This window comes from Lactuca serriola, chromosome 4 (assembly GCF_051521515.1).
Source record: "Lactuca serriola cultivar US96UC23 chromosome 4, Lser_US96UC23_V15, whole genome shotgun sequence".
Taxonomy (NCBI): Eukaryota; Viridiplantae; Streptophyta; class Magnoliopsida; order Asterales; family Asteraceae; genus Lactuca; species Lactuca serriola.
This window is the reverse complement of record NC_136411.1, coordinates 111,935,512-111,953,728: the sequence shown is the minus strand read 5'-3', so window position 1 is coordinate 111,953,728 and position 18,217 is coordinate 111,935,512. Positions and strand designations below refer to the sequence as shown.

At 32.9% G+C, this 18,217-nt stretch overlaps 1 long non-coding RNA gene across 2 annotated transcripts; it reads left to right on the top strand.

Annotated features, from left to right (window-relative positions):
- The first annotated feature begins 522 nt into the window (after positions 1-522).
- LOC145100307 (uncharacterized) lies at positions 523-3,909 on the top strand. 2 transcript variants are annotated; one of them, XR_013704964.1, is made up of 9 exons: positions 523-646; positions 1,039-1,092; positions 1,173-1,206; positions 1,293-1,456; positions 1,560-1,669; positions 1,893-1,942; positions 2,053-2,116; positions 2,788-2,866; positions 3,641-3,909. It is a non-coding gene; the product is annotated as an uncharacterized LOC145100307 (long non-coding RNA). The 2 variants fall into 2 exon arrangements; XR_013704963.1 differs by lacking the exon at positions 523-646 and adding an exon at positions 656-797.
- The last annotated feature ends 14,308 nt before the right edge of the window (positions 3,910-18,217 follow it).

Here is an 18,217-nt window from a genome sequence, read left to right as displayed (position 1 = left end):
GGATTATAGTAGACCAGTTGACGAAGAGTGCACACCTGTTAGCCGAACATGAGACTTGTTCTATGAAAAATTTGGCAGAAACCTACGTGAAGGAGATAGTCAAAATTTATGATATACCATTATTGACTGTATCAGACAGAAATAGTCGATTCACTTCTAAATTTTGGAAGATTATGCATGAAGAGATGGGTACAAATATATATATATATATATATATATATATATATATATATATATATATATATATATATATATATATATATATATATATATATATATATATAAAAGTTAGCCTTCCTACCTTAAAGTTTAGAATAAGTAGAGGCTTGACAAATTAGCAAAAAATTTGTAAGATTTTTGTGGAATTTTGATTGATTTTTAGTTGAATTTTCCATCTTGGGTCTGCATGTAGTTCACTTGGGCTTTTTTATTTGGCACGTGAAAAAAAAAAAAAAAAAAAAAAAAAAAAAACTGACATTTACGTGAAGTTCCTGCTTCACCGCCTTCTCGACCAATGCATCTCTTCCATGTACCTAATCATTTTCCTGCTACAGCAGACGCTTTGGTAAATCCCGTTCTCCACCACCGCTCCCGTCTCCAAGAAACAATTCACGTTTACCACTGGCTTCTTCCCCAAGATACCACTGTATGTACCGTCTCAATTCTCTCTCCTTTGTTCCTCGTTCTCTCTCAAAAATCACCGTCCCGAAATAATCTTCTCCCTCTGGTACGAATACAACCAGTTTTTTGGCACACGCTTACGTTCTTCATTTATCGATTATCACCACAATGTTATGGTATTCAAATTGCTCTTTTCCGCCTCCTTCTTGTCTCTCTCCTTTTTTTTTTCATCGGAAACTATTTTTTTTCCTTCATAATTGGTTTCCTATGAAAATTTAAAATTGTAGAGCAGATGCCGGACATCGAAAAAAATGGTCCATAAAAGTGATGAAGTGCCCTTTAGGGTATTTTTAGTAGACAAGGTTTTTTATAGTTTTTTATTATGTTCTTATAGTTTATTTCTTGTTGGTCCGGCAGGAGAAATGGTATGAGGCAAAATGAGGGTATCCTGCATCTACAAATTTATGACATGTACTCTCTTCTCATAATATATTTTTCTAATTTCGTGCTCCTTGGCTTCATCTATTGAGTTTTAGTTTTTGGGTATGCAGCACAAGTGTAAACCAGTTATTCAAGAGAAAATAGGTTGATTGTATCAGATTTGAATTTAAATGTATGTTCATTCAAAGTGGTTGATTACTGATGGATTTATCATTGACTTCGATGTGTAGGTGGGATTGTTAATCACGAGTTTCAAGTACTAGCTTTCCCTTCTCGCTAATGCTGTTTACAAACTCTTCCCTATCTTTGTATGCATCCGACGCCAATTCAAAAAAAGAATACAAGATAAGGATCTGCAAATTCACCAAAAATGACCTCAATCTCCTCTTACTCTGTAAATCATTTGTTCCACTCTATTCATCATCATGCCTTATTAATTCCTAAATACCCTTTTCGTGTTAAGTTTACCCAGTTTGGTTCTTCTGGTCTTCTTTCAGTTCCACATAATAAACTTCACTTCCTATTGCATTCCTTCAAAATGAAGTAATTGGAAGGGCAAAATGAGGGAGGAGGGTGGGAAAGGCATATAATTGATTTAATTAAAAAGGTATGTTCTCAATGTATGTTATTTAAATTAGTGGTCTTACATTTTTTTGTATGTCACTCATGCCATTTGGTTTCCCTCATGTAATGTTATCATTCACCGATAATTGTAGTTAACAAATAAAACAAGGGATAAACATATGAATGTAAGAGTTGCATTTAATATATCCCAGCAGAAAGTCTTATGTGTAACAAGAAGAGTAATTTCCAGTTTAATACTTTTACAGGCTTGTGAGTTTGTTGAGAATATCTCCAATTGGTTGTATCATTTTTAATGGTAAGTTTTCCTTCACATTTACCTCTTTGCAAATCCTAAAATACATGGTGTTTCTGATTTTATTTTAGCAAAACCATTGGTATGGTTTTTTTTTTTTTTTTTACCTTCAGGTTTTGGTGCAGTTTGGAACACAACTATGTTGAATAGGGCCCAAAACTCATTCTTCAAAAAGTTGTAAGTTGCTTGCCTTTAGCCTTTTCATTTTTTAATATTTTACTAATATGGACTATTTTCAAAAGTCAGTCAAGTTACACTACACTTTTAGAGCTTTAGCAAATCTAGGCTATGTTCGTTTAAGTAATGGAAGGAGAAGTGTGTCTCATGATTGTAAATTCCATAACCTACACTTCAGTGATCATGATAGCAAGTACAATCTTGATCATTAATTTATCTACTTTTCGAGTTTGGTTGCGTGATAAGTGTAATTATATTGTTGTTTATAGATGGTATCGTGCTTCACTCTTCACTGTGTTATGTTTTCTTCTTTCTGTTCTTAAAGTTATGTGTTTGGAGGTGTGTTTAGTGTTTGATTTATGAGGTCATAAATGAATCTAAGTGGGTTTTTATAAGATTTAAATTCTTTCGTCCATGGTTGGGCGGTGATTATTGTTTCTTGATATGTTTGAGTTTTTTACTTTTCAAGAACTAGCAAAATTAATTATTTGGATTTATTGTATAAATTTATACAAAGACCCAAACATGAGCAATCTTTTGGCATTTTTTTGCAAACAGTGGTCAAGTTGAAATGAAACAACACTTAAAAAAAATTTAAAAAGACATTTACCATTTCCTGTTTTAGTTTTATATTTATGTCCTTGTTAATTTGTTTCTGGGTCCATATGTAGGATTAACGACGCATGATTTAATTGGTCAAGAATGGAAACATCACAGCTCCGTGGAAGCTAATTAGATGACATGCTTTTGGTTAGCGTTCACTTTTTTCTTTTAAAATCTGATAATCTCGACTACAAAACAATGATTTAATTGTTTTTATGTTACAAAAAAGTACCGAATAGATTCATTATCTTACAGTCTTGATACATTGATTAGGTTCTTCTATTGTCTATCAAAATAAATTTTAGCCTAATCTATTAAGACTTGCTATGTCAAAGTAACTAAGACGTAAATAGTAAATTAATGTTATTTTTTTATCAATCCCAAGCTATGAATGTGGAGAACACATTATGTTGAAAATGAAGGAGGAATTTAATTACCAAAGTTTGTAAAAAAAATTGAGACACACATTGACAAGTTATGAAAGTAGAGATTCTCCTGATATATTTTCTCATGTTGATTGAGATTTTGTTTATCAAAGAAAAGACATGAAAACGAAAATCAAAAAGAATATATTTTTTTATTTGGTTTTGAGATGATCAGGATAAGGATAAGGAAGGTAAAATATTTGAATCTTTTGGCATATTATATACTTCCTTATCCTGATCATCTCAAAATGCCAAAATATGTTTTTTGAACTTCATTGTGTTTTCAACAACAAATAGATTGATTACATTTCAACTGAACAATGATTTCCCAATGTAAATTTTTTTATTACTTTTTCAATTGCTGTTGCCGCCTGGAAGATCAAGGCGTAATTGTCTAACAATTTAGGATTGGTAAAAATACTAAAGTACATTGCTATTTCCTGCAGTTTGCCCTACCAATAATATTGGAATAATTGTTTCTTTTTGTAAAACGCAGGAAGCAGTTACGTCAACTCCCGAGGAAGAAACTTGCACCATTTACAATAATTCGTCGGTGCAAGTATTACTCTGTCCTTCTATAGAAGAAAAATGTTTGATCGAGAATATGTTTTCTTAAATTTTATTTACTGAATTTACACTTTAATTGTATTCAAGATATTTTATGTCTAAAAAACCTGAGAGGGTATGTTGTCTGAGTTCAACTAACGAAATCTTGCAATTGTAATAAATATGGAAAATAGGACATACAATGTATACTTTCTTTAATCTACTAACGATGATAACTTGACGACACTGGGTCGTGCTTAGCACGGCCTCCAAACTTCCCTAGTATATATATATATATATATATATATATATATATATATATATATATATATATATATATGTGTGTGTGTGTGTGTGTGAAAAACTATGAAAGTAATGGCGTCGATTATTTTAAAGGTGGCTTGCTACCCTTATTTGACTCTTTATGGTTTATTCTACACAAAGATTTACTCTATTGACCGCGAATCAAAACTAGTCAAGGTGGGACGTATTCAAATAAATAAAAGTTATATATATATATATATATATATATATATATATATATATATATATATATATATATATATATATATATATATATATATATAGTAGCACTGTACCCGTGCAAAGCGGCGGGGCGTGTAAATTCTTTCAGTGATATGTTTCCTCTACAAAAATGTTATGTTACAAAAGAAAGTACATGTCGAAGACAAAATAATCAAACTATGGTGTTATTTATTAAATGATACATCAAATAACCGATAAAAAGAAATTGGTCAAGACGACATAAAATATGAAATGTTTAAGCCATTCAAACAAAAATAAAGAATTATAAGAATACACAAAATATGAAAATTTGTAATAACACATGACTAATTATATATTATTAATCGTGCAACACTTCTTTATACACCACATTTGATGTATAAACTTCATCACCTTTCAAATTTTCGTTAGGCTTCACTAATACTTTTGTGGTCCTAGCAGAAACAGTATTATGTAAAGAAAACTTAAAGTTTGTCTTCTTTATGATTTTATTACCAACTTTGGACTTTTATGCTATAAATTTGGATATGACGACTAGTTTTTTTTCAATATCGTCGATTAGTTTCAATAGATGATTAGCTTTCTTTCCGCAGATATATATATATATATATATATATATATATATATATATATATATATATATATATATATATATATATACATTCTCAGTTTCATTTCGGCAACTAAATTGTCTGTTTTATTTCAAAAAAATATTAGTTAGTTATAATTTCTTTTGCGGACGGTGAATAATTTTCTTTTGAGGAATCATCTATTTTTGTGAATTATTTGGCCATTCGTAAAAATATCATATCTCAAATGAATATACAATAAATAGTCAAATATGATTTATAATTAAGATTAATATTTATTAGTTACATGTTGGTGATAATTTTATTAGGTGGAAAAAAGAAGTGTAATAATAATAATAATAATAATAATAATAATATAAACTTGGTATTACTTTAAAAAATAGTAAACTAATGGAAATAAATACAATTTGACTATATATTATAATTTAAAAGTATATAGTTATTTGACAAAGAAAACATTGTGAAGATTGCATCCTTTGACTTTGAAACAATTATAATATTTATTTTTTTATAACTAATCTCATACATAGTACTATAATCACAATGTGTCGAAATTAATTACACCATATTTGACATAATTAAAGTGGATTAGAGATGCAATTATACAATAAAAAAATTAATTCATACATTATTCTTTACATACCAGCATGTTAATATTCATGCTATGGAAAGTACCACTTTTAATATATTTTGACAACCTTTAAGTTATAGGCTTATCAAATGTCTTATATTTATGTAATAACTATACATTCACAAACCATATTTTTACAATTAATAATATGAAATTATTTTTGGTATTTAGTTTGCAACTTCAACTCACAATGACCGGATGCTTTTGATACAAAATTCAAATTTAAAAACCTCAATTAGACAGTCTTGATCCTATAATCAAGAATTCACAATTTAATTTTTTCAATCTACACTCTAGTCTTGATCTCACAACACTAACAGTTTAACATTATATATTGCTAACTGTACCAGTATTATGATGAAAATAGTTGAATATCCTACAAACTAAATCATGATCTGCAGAGAGCGCTAACTCCCTTCCAGGGATGGTTCTACTATGGTGCCCATAGTGGCACCGGCAACCCCTTATTTTTCCGGATACATTGTAAAAATTTTCGAATTTTTCGTTTTTTCTACATTTGTGCCACTACGTAAAAGGAAAAATGTGCTACCGGTAACACCTACTATGAAATCTTGGGTCCGTCCATGCTCCCTTCAACAATATAGGTGCAAGTTTACCACTTCCTTCTTGGCTTATACATTCTTTCGACTTCGTCCTTCCTGCATTTCACCCATCTTATCTTTAAACACACACACACACATGTACATCGACAAATACACACACAAGAGACACAACCACACATGTATACTTAATACAAACACCACACACACACACACATATCAAACGTCATAACCCCAAAAACCAAAGATCATCAAAGACTTGTTAGTGGCATCAAAAGCAGCTGATAGAAATACAAGTAGCAAATACAACATACTTCCTGCACAATTCCCCAATTAGCAGCGAGATTTATCTAAAAAGCTAGTGAAACAGTTGATACATATGCTAAATGCAAGTCAAAGAGCACTACATTAGTTAATGGCGTTTAAATTATTGAAAAATGTGTAAGATGCATGAAAAATGACTATGCAAACTTACAGAAGGGTAACCATGCCAAATGTCAACTTATAAAGTAACATGACTATGCAACTTTATCCGATTGTCCAACATGCACAAAAAATGAGAGATAACATTCGAGTTCAAGTAACCCTTATTGCTTCCTAGAATTTTTCATCTCAGAATTCTTCGATGAATATTTGCAAATTTCTAACCTAGGAAATCAAACAAAACATTACAAATCAGATTTTTCTTCTTCAAATCGAAATTTAAAAAATAAAAATTGTTGGTAAGGCAAAAAAAAGAAATTAAAAGTTGAGATACTAAAGGGTAAAAGTGATGATAATCATAAATTGAATTGAAAAGAACATGCTTACAAGTTCAATGCTTGGTCTTCATTTCAAAATGAACCAGAACCCAGAATCCAAAGCATCTACAAAAATGATGAAGATTCAAAAGCTGGAAAATCAAACAACATATTTACAGATCTTGATTGTTCTTCTTCACTTCAAGAATCAAAAAACAAAAATGATCGAAAAAAATGGAAATCTAAACCTGGAATATCAAAGAAAAAGTATCTGACAAATCAGAAATAAATCGATAGGAATAAACTTACGGGTTAAAATCGTGTTTCGTTCATCATCCATGGGATGTTACGTTCCAGATTTTTGGACGTAAAAAAAACCTCCAAAATTAACACAGTAAGAAAAAAATGAACCCCTCAAAACATCGATCTTCTTCATAATGTTTAGATCTATTTTTTTTATAAATGTTAGTCTTCACACTAATCAATTCAATCAAAAGTAAAATCTCAAACATATATATAATCATAAAATATGAAAATTAAAGATGTTGGAAAGAGCTTTAGATTAAGCAAAGAAAACAATAGAAAAATGGGCGTTTGCTTCTCTCTTTAATGTATTGGACACTCTTGTGTTTCCTTCTCTCTAGCCAATACATGTTGCAAAAGAAATTGAACCTGGATCACACTAAAAGAAACAAATTAGAGCTAAAAATAAAATAAAAACATCAACAAATTCGAAAATGGATGAAGACTTATGAACCAAAAACAACTAAACTAAAAGGTAGTTCCAAAATGAAATTATTCGTGAAAAGCATGGACTCCACCTAGAGTCATCTAGATTAAAAAGAAAAATAGAGACAGGTAATTAGGGTCAAATGAAGGATTGTACTCTCACCAGTCACCCATTGCTCATTTTTTCTTCTAGATTTTGAGTTTCGTAATAACATCCTCAATTCGGAAAATGATACAATAAACATGAAAATGAAAAAGATAAAACATAGATCTTTCTACAAAATTGAACCTCGATGTTTAGAAAATCAAAGTCGGTCAAAAACTAAGTATCCATTTAAAATATTTCAAAATTGCAATAAATATTGTACATAAATGTATGGTCTAGAAATATACCTGAATATGTTGGAAACCATGGTGCTGGGTGGTTGAAGGCATAACCATGAAAACAAAAAAAGTGTGTATCGATCAGGCCGACATTTGGGAATGGTTGGGTTTGACTGGAAGCGACGGTGTAAAAACGATCAAAAAATGTCATGACCGTGGTGGACGGTGTCACATATGACAAATCAAAACTCTAAATGTCAGTTGAGAGAAAAAAGATAGAGAATGAGAAGAGGGTGAGCTTCCAAAAGTAATTTAGGGTTCCTGTGGTGAAGTCGTTTTTGGAAGGAAAGACGTCAAAAAGCGGTGTCATAGAACCGGTGGTTGGGGATAGTGGAAGATGGGAGATGAAGTCATTTTCTGTTCCTAGACGGTGGGCTTTATAGTAGGGGAGGGAACAAAGAGGTGTATGCGATGGGAGGGATATTTGAATCAACATGCTAAATTTAAGGATATCTAAAAGGGTTCAAAATTTGAATGAATCTGGGATTTGAGGGAACCATATCAAATTGCTGAGAAATATAAGGAGATTTGATGAGAAATATTTGAATTCAAAACGTAGTTAAAATTTAATAATATTTTATTAATGGTTACTTGTACTATCAGCTTCATCATTTGAACGTCTTAAAAAAATATTATTATTATTATAATCAATTTATTTTTAGAAATAGTTAGATTTCTTTTATAAGATAGTAAAGATATATATATATATATATATATATATATATATATATATATATATATATATATATATATATATATATATATATATATATATATATATATATATATATATGGAAAAGTTTAATGGAAAACCATAATTATTGGTTCACCAATTAACCAAATTAGTTCTAGAGCTTATTTTTTATGGAAAAAAACTAAAAATATTTCAATTCATAACTTAATATTGTGAATGTTAAATATATTTTTCGGATTCACCGTATAAATATAGATTTACATTGTGAATTTGACGAAAAAAATTATTGAATTTGATATCATTGGAAAAATGATAAAAAGTTATGAATTTCTATATTTTTAGTTTTTTCTTTTGATAAAAAATAAGTTATAAAAGTTGAAAAAAAAATTGGTTCTTCGTTTCTTAGTTAATTATGGTTTTCTAATGAACCTCACCCTATATATATATATATATATATATATGTGTGTGTGTGTGTGTGTGTGTGTGTGGCGGGGGGGGGGGTGGGGGGTGGGGGGAGGGGGGTTGAGGAGGATGAGAGATGTTTGTAATGAAAAAATATTGAGATTTCGAGAATAATTCTACATCACATAACTTCTGACACTTAAATATATCAAATATGTCAAATTTTATCAAATTTTCTTCTTAACATTTAATATTTTATTCCGATAAAGTTTTTTTCAAACTATATATATATATATATATATATATATATATATATATATATATATATATATATATATATATATATATATATATATATATATATATTATCAACATGTGTATTATTGAAATGGAAATCGTTTTTCTAATTTTATTACAACTTATTCATTACTAACATGTGAATAAAATCATGTATTTGAATTTATTTATATATAAATACCATTAGTTATTAATATTTGAATAGCGAATGAGTTTTAGTAGAAATTATGTACACGGTTTAGCGAATGAGTTTTAGTAGAAATTATGTACACGGTTTAGTCACGTGTATAAACTCCCAACCCTTATATCAATGATATGTTTTTAGTCATCATACAAACTACAAACCTTTAACAATCATAAAATAAATATCCAAGTTTTTACTAATATTGATGAATCGCCTTATGAATGCATAGTCATACGCGTTCGAAGATAAGATGGATAGATGAACATATATTCTTACGTGAAAGCAATATACCAGATAATGATCATGCAATAAGGCTAGAACAAGAGTTTTAAGGCTATCTATTTTAAACCACACACAACCCCTAAGGTATTCACTCAACGATCTACCAATATAAACATAAACTTTAACAAAATAAAATTTGCCAAATATACTAACACAAGACTATCCTAGTTTGTCATATAATCGTATACTAACAAAACACATACATTCTACCACACATTGGACATATAATTTCACAAAGTATAGTGAGAAAACTTAATTGAATATCAACAACAATCTCCCAAGCAGTTGCCTCAATGAATCAGCTAACACGAACCATATAACCAATCAGAAGACAAACCCCATTCCATAACTCAAATCTATCAAGTTCGAGCAAAAGTTAAACTGGTCAAAAGTCAACGGTCAACAGTTAAAGGAAACCGATCAATGCGCCACAACCTAGCTCTTGGTCGCTTCGTGACTACTAGCAACAAATATAGTCGTAATTATCTTTCCAGCCTTGCGTCACGATCCCTCCTTAGTAATGTCATGTTTTTTTAAGGCAAAAACCTCTTTCTTGTTAAGTACTTAATCTCTTAAGACAAAAGTTTAAATTTTCCAGAACCCATCTAAATATGATTTTAATGGATAAAGTTTCAAACTTTATCCAAATCCATGGCTCAAACATGATTAACTCTAACCCTAAGTCCAGAATGAGTCCAAAATGCTAACAACTTCATGCATGGTCCAAATGGGAAAGTTAAACATGCACTGAATACACCATATGGGTCCATAATATCAACCAAATCCACCTTTGGACCTTGAGTTTTCCAAACTCCATAGAAATCATGATAAAAAAGACCAAATATGATTAATAAGCTGGACCTAGCTATCATAAACCATAAATCTTGAGACTTGATCACTTACATACAAGGCTTGGGAAGGTAACTAGAAGGTAGGACACCTTTGGATCTTGCTTTAATAGGCACTAAGGATTTTGCTTCTTCTTTAAGAATCACCAAGAGCACCCAACATCAAGGAAATAAAGGCAATGGAGGCTGTCAAATGGGAAATCCTAGAAGTAATTGTCCTTATATAGGGCTTAAGGCCCTAAAATTAGGGGTTTAGTTGATTGCGGCCACACGTCACGACCCTTACTTGGTCGCGTCGCAACTTTTGATGTGGCATGTGTTGCACCCCACCATTAAATATGTTGTGATATAGGGCTTTTCCCAAGACCCTCTGAATTATTTTCCTTAATATTATCAACTAAGCACATAAAAAACATGCATTACATCCTAAGTCGTTCATATAATTAATGTGATTATTATTATGTACTTTGTTGGTAAGGGTTACTCACTAAGCTATCTGTAGCTTATCCTTTCTATTGTTGTATGGTTTTCAGGTAAATTCATTAGGAAGTGAGGAATTGTGAAGAGAAGTTGTGATATACAACTCAGATCATTGTATTTTAATATTTTGACGTGATCCTATTGATAACTACTTATGCTAGATTGTTAATATAAATGTACAACGTTTTGTTCCATAAATAAACAGTAAGAATTTTTTGGGTGTACATTGTTGAAAAGTCATAGTTACATTAACTATCAAATAATATGTAACACCCGGTCCATGGTACATATTTAAATTCAAGTATTTTTCACGTTTTTCCCTGGGACTCAGGAAGTTGGAGGCCCAACTCGTCGAGTAGACTCAACTTTGGACCCGGAGGTTTAGTGACCTACTCGACGAGTCGGGGGACCGACTCCACGAGTAGGAGCTGTCTGGATGAAACCCTAATGTTAGGGTTTGCACCCAATGTAAACATCTTATTCTGCCTCAACCCAACCCCAATCGTCCCTCCCAACCCAAAGGAACCCTAACTGAAAACCCTAAGCCCCTTTTGAGTGTTCTTGAGTTTTTTGGTGACTTTTATGTGCATTTGATGTTGGAAGAGAAGAAGAAAGCTTGGATGTTTAAGTGGAAGCTAGTAGATCCAGAGGTTTTGCTTTATTCTCAGTTCATTCAAGGTAAAAACCCTGAACCTTGACCATCTATCTCCTAGATCTTGTTGTGGGGCTATTTTCTACCTTTTCTAAGCTTTTGGTAGGCTATACTCGAATTTGTATGTATATTTGGGGTTGCAATTCAGATCTGGACCCATTGAGGGTTCCCATGGCATAAAGATGCCAACTTTATAGCCTTGGGAGACCCATGCAACATATAAACCCTTTTTATGGTTTTTTGAGCCAAAGGCCCCATGCATGGACATCAAGTTTGTTGCTTTACGTATAAAATGGACCTTAGGAGGCCAAATCTATGGTTTTGATGCATTAAGACCCATTATAATCGACTGGATAGTTTTGGACAAAGAGGGACTTGACAATTCACTTGGGTGACTCGGCGAGTCGGGTCGTATTTTCCCCAAATGCCTTCTGGAAATGGTCTTTGGTTGAGTGGATGGAACACTCATCCTGTTAGGAGTTTGTTATGGACTTAAAGATGGAAGGACTCGACGAGTTCAAGGTAATGTCCCAACCACATGAAGACGAAATCAATGAGTTCAAGGATGAACTCGGCGAGTCATAGACTGAACACCTTCATATGGATGAAGATGAACTCGACGAGTTCAAGGACGAACTCGGCAAGTCGGTTGAAGATAGTCTAATGTGTTGTTGAAGGTGAACTCATCGAGCTCTTGCTAGACTCGACGAGTAGGGACTGGATTACGTCATTTTGTGGTCATGGGGACTCGGCGAGTTGGTGGACCAACTTGGTGAGTCGAGTCAACCAGATGTTGACTTTGACCAAGGTTTTAACCTTGACTTTGTTTGGGACTTAAGTGACCCTTGTAAGGGTTATGAGTGTGAATTGATAACTTAGAAAAGTTGTCGTATAGGGATTGAGGAGTCGAGGAGATTTGATTTTTACACTGAGGATAGTGCAGGCACTACACGACATTGAGGTGAGTTACCTTCCAGTAGAAGTGGGTATAAGGCACCAAGGCCAACCCGCTAGTAGTTGATTACAGTAGAGATGATTGTCTATGTGATAATTGTCTGTTTGCTATTATTAGATGTGTTCTATGTGCCAGTATGATATGTTCTATGTGCTAGTGGTAGTAAGAAGGGGAATAGTCCCTGATTCGGTCGTTAGGAACGAAAGGTAGGTCAGACACCCCATATATGTCTGATAGCATGATTATGATATATATTATTATGTGATAATAATAGGGGTGAAATAGTCCCTGAGACCGGGTGAGATAGACCGGAGGGTAGGCAGGCACCCTAGAATGGCCTGACACGGGTAGGCCAGCACCCCATAATGGCTTGACATGGGTAGGTCAGCGCCCCATAATGGCTTGACACGGGTAGGTCAGGCACCCCAGAACTACCCGACAGTATGTATGGTTGTATGGTATGCGGTATAATGAGGGAACTCACTAAACTTCATGCTTACTGTTTTTAGTTTTGGTTTCAGGTACATCTTCAGCTAAAGGGAAGGAGTCGGCAGGGTAGCAGCGCATCGCACACATATGATTTCTGCTTTGAGAACCCTGGGAACATTGTCATTGTAAACGTGTATAATATAAAGAAAAACAGTCAGTCAAGAGTATCCACTAGAATAGGAGTTTATATCTCATATTTCTGTTGTATCTCCGTGTATAAATCCATCCTCCACAAATGCAATTCACATACGGTTCATTTGAATCTCCATATGGTATCAGAGCATACCCTCTAAAAATCCAATTTTTTTTCTTCTTCAGATCTTCGTTGTTACTATCAAATGGCTGGTAGTCAACCTCATCTTCTAAATCTTGCAACCACCTCCACGACAAACCAAACTTTTCAGATTCCTTCCATCTCCATTAAATTGGACCGAGAAAATTACGCCTTATGGTGCACCACTATCATCGTAACTCTCCAAACTTTTGATCTTGAATCATTTATTCTCGATCCTCAACCTCCACCGCAAGAGATTGAAGTTCCAGCCACCGACGGAACTGTTGGATTAATGTCTAAGTCCATAACTATTTTGGTATGTACTTGACCCGATGGTGCATGGTCCTTTTGGGTTGCCTTCACCTAAGCAACTTGATTGGAGAAATAAATAAAGAGAGAGGTTATTATGATTTATTAATATGTTATAAGAATAATATATTAAAGGAGAAATCATATTTGTTTAATTAATATTGGTCAATAATTAATTAAGAATTAATTTTGTGATCAAGTGTAATTAATTAAACTAGAGGGGCTGAATTGTAATTATGTGATAGTTACAAAATAAGGTAAGGATTATCTTATATATATGGTGAACGAATTTGAGGTGTAAATCTCTTAGAATTTGACTAGGATAAGGGTTTCTAAGACTTATCTTATGGCTGCTTGGTGGGCAAGCAACTAGATAAGGATAAGGACTAAAACCCTAATCTTTACACCTATATAAACCCCCTAAGGCATTGGAATTCGTCCAACCCTTCCCAAGAGGTCCTAAGGACGAATTCTAACCTCCCTCCTCTCTCTTTATACCTTCTCCACTTGCTTATGGTGTTTGTAAGCCATTAGAGGAGTGACACTTGTGACTCTCAGCTTTCCAAGGTCAATTCAAGGAGGAATTGGATTGTTATTGCTATATAACAATCAAGGTATGTTCTTAAACCTATTTACATGTGAATTCTGATTTCCATATGCTAGAATTAGGTTTCAAAGTCTTGGATTCAAAGTATGTACAATAGAGAAACCTAGATCCGAGCTTTAGGGTTTGTATGAGCACATAGGATGTCTTATGACCAAAACCCATCAGTGGTATCAGAGCCTTGATTGGTTTCTATTGTATTGATGCTTGTTGTAACTGAAAAATTCGATTTTTTGCATTCTGGAGGCTGGACTCGCCGAGTCCATGGCTGAACTCGCCGAGTCCAAGGTGACTCGACGAGTCCATGTCTGACTCGACGAGTCAACTCGTCAGAAGGAGGGTACTTCGGGATTTCTTGCTGTTTTTGCTTATGGATAATTACCTAATCATGTTAGATTAATATCAATTCGATTATATGATATATTTGACTATATTTTTAATCTAATTGAAGATATTTATCAATTAATAGGATAATTGTTTCCTTATAAGATAATTTATTAATTATTTTAAGTAAATTGATAAATTATTTTGCAAGAAATCATCAAATATGGATAATTATGTGATTAAATGTTAATTTGAATTATTTGTTATTTGATCCTTGTTGTTGTGAAAAGTTTCATATTTGGCCCTTTAGGTTTTATAGTTTAAATTTGAACCCCAAAAGTTTTGTTGTTTTGAAATTTAAATAGTTGAAACCCTAATGTTTTGAAAAAGGTTTCAAAACTTGCCCTCAAGTTTTGGAATTTAAATTTTGATTAAATAGTTTAATTTTGATGCATATTTAAATTCTAAACCCTAATGTGTTGAAATGTTTCAAAACTTGCCCTCAAGTTTTGGAATTTAAAAGTTGATTAAATGTTTAATTAGGAATGTTAAATTCTAAAACTCTAAAAAGTTTTGAAAAGGTTCAAATCACACCCTTATGGTTTTATTAATTAATTAAGGTGTATAATTAAAAGAGATTTAATAAATCCATTAAAGTTTAGGTTAATCATTTAATAGAATTAAAAGTGTAATTGTTAAAGTTAACCACATAGTATTTTAAAAGTTATAAAATACACCCTATACTATATATAACATTAAAAGTCTAACATTATATATATGTATAACTAAAAGTCAGTCTTACCGTTAGTAGGCCTCATTCACGAAGCTGGTATATAAGGGGTGTTTAAGGAAATTACCTATAAAATGGCGATTGAATGGGTATCCACTCTTACCCACCGCACTCTTGACTAGTGGAGGGTCGTTAGCCGAACGGGTAGGATGGGACAATACCTTCCATTATAAGTATAATGAAATATAAAAGTAACTAAATGTTTTCATAAAATTCCCAATCTTAGTTACTTAGGCAAAAGTGAATTGATGCAATTCCATGAAATTGCACTTTGTGCCCTTGCGAAGACGTTAGTGGAGTGTGTGTGGTTAACCGGCACACTAAATGGGTCTAAGCAAAGGTAGCAAAGGGTGACTCAATGTTTGTCATAGTTCGGTGGAGCGTGTGTGGTTTACCGGCACATCGAATAGGTGACTGTAACATGTGAGGGCACCATGTAGTTTGCATGGTTATTCACACCCGCTTTGTGATCCTCGGCATCCCAGTCACAAACAAGAGGGGCATATCGAGATTTAAACATGCCATTGAAATGTTCAATGAATCTCAAAGGATCTAGGAGTTTTCATAGATTTAAAAACTTAAATTTAATTTTCGTTTTTCATGGTGGAAATTAGTGAATCGTCATTCACTTACCTTCAAATATTCTGCAATTAGGGTTACAGCATCCCTCTCCCGAGTTGTAGAATATTGTGTTGGGTCCTAGCCTTGGAATTTCATTTGGGTGATTTACCAAGGACTCAATCAATCAACTAACTTGAATTCGTTTTCTCCCGTTTTGTAGATGTCAAAGTTCGACAACTATGGTATTCCCAAATCCCGTGGAACAAGCATTCCACATGAAGATGATATTCCACGATTCGATCGAGGATCAAGAAATCATGCTTCACTTCCTCCTCCTCCTCCAATTATTCTCCCTAACCCACAAGATTGTAAAATTGAAAGGTTCAATATCACTCAAGCCCTTTTGGCAAGTAAACATAAAGAAGGAAAGTCGGTGTGTGCACACGACCTAGGGATGAAGTCGTGCATTGATAGACTAAGAATGATGGGATCCGTTGTTAGTGAAGAGCTGGCTGTTGATTGGGTTCTTCAGTCACTTCCCAACTCATATAGTGAGTTCGTGAGAGAGTACTATATGATGAACTACGACGTGACCCTTATAGATCTCACCTACATGCTTATTGCTGCCGAGTTAGCAATGGTTTGGCGCAATAGAAAAGCAAAGTTGATTGGTGAATCTACCTTCAAGACCTCTATGGATATAGACAATGGCAACGAAAGACATACAATGATCGAAAAGTTTGATCATAAGAGAAAGGCAATGTCTGAAGTAGTTCCATGTGTTATTCCAAAAGAGTCAATTTGCTTTTATTGCCAAGAGAAGGGGCATTGGAGACGAAGTTGCCCTAGTTACCTAAGAGATCTAAGAGATGGGAGAGTCAGAACGTATGACTCTACTTTAGGCAAAAATCCACTATCTAACTCCATTAAGTTCCTATTCATTGATTATTAATACATGATGTAATAAGATTACATTTGAGTGTTTTGTAGGGTCGGTGAAAAGAAAGGAAGCTTGATAAGAGAGCAAGATGAATCTAATCACAAGAGATGGATCTCGGTCGCATGGACTTGAAGATTAGATTTTGAGCTTAAAAAGTTATGATAGAGTTGTTAGAAATTTTCTTTTATACATAGTTTTCAATGGATTTTGCATTGTAAGGACAAATTTTTCCGCTGCTTTTATAAATAAAATAAATTTTCATTTGACTTATTTATTTATTTATTTCCTTGCAATGAAATCGTTATGAAAATTGGTGTTTGCATATTTCTACAACAAATGGATATGATTCTTATTTATGGTGTTTATGGAAAAGTCGAGAATTTACCAAATAGGGAGAGTTTCTCATCGCCCAAAGTTTCAATCGGACAGAAATTTGGAATCATGCAACTTGGTTGCATGATGAATGAGAAATTCATATTTGGAAATTAGACCAATTCGTTGACAAAGTGTCAAGTGAAGGACTAGGAGATCAAGTACACAAAATAGCGTGTTGATCAAGACCACCATAAGAGTAACAATGATATTCGTCATGATTTACTAAAGGTTTAGTAAATATGATTATACTTACAAGATTAAGTGTAATTCTGAATTGATTAAAGGGTTTAGATCAATAGCAGAACGAATAAGAAGAATCAAGTAGGCAGAAAGATAAAAGTTTCTCCATTCTAAGAAGAAGGGAGAGTAGCTTTTATGCTTTATGATATGTCTTAATGATTAAGAACCATATCTCAATTGATCCTCTAAGTGAGTCTTAGTACAATTGTATGTCTAAGAAGAGGAATCAAGAATTGAAGAAATGGTTAAATCAATAAGTCAATCATACTTCGTTCCAAAACAAGTCTTAAAGTTAAGATTGTGACAATGAGTGAAAAGTATTAAGAAGGTTTAAAACATTCATTAAATGTGGTAAGTTGTGATGTCTTAGATAAGACAAAGACCAACTAGGACCAATTTATGAAGAGTTTTGATAAAAGCTACACTAACTCTTGAATATTTGTTTGTCAAGAAATGTTTTGACAAGAGAATCTTATATGTCAAGGAGTCAGTGGGAGTCTTAATGGTCTTGAAAGGTTTCAAGAACAAATCAAATAAACCTTATCGATCATCACTAGCACACGAGTTGAGGTTTACAACCTGTCGTGTTGACATTATCTTGATTATGTGCCAATCCAATCGAGTTAATTATGCATGTGAGTTCTATGAGTTCTCATTTTGAACGCATA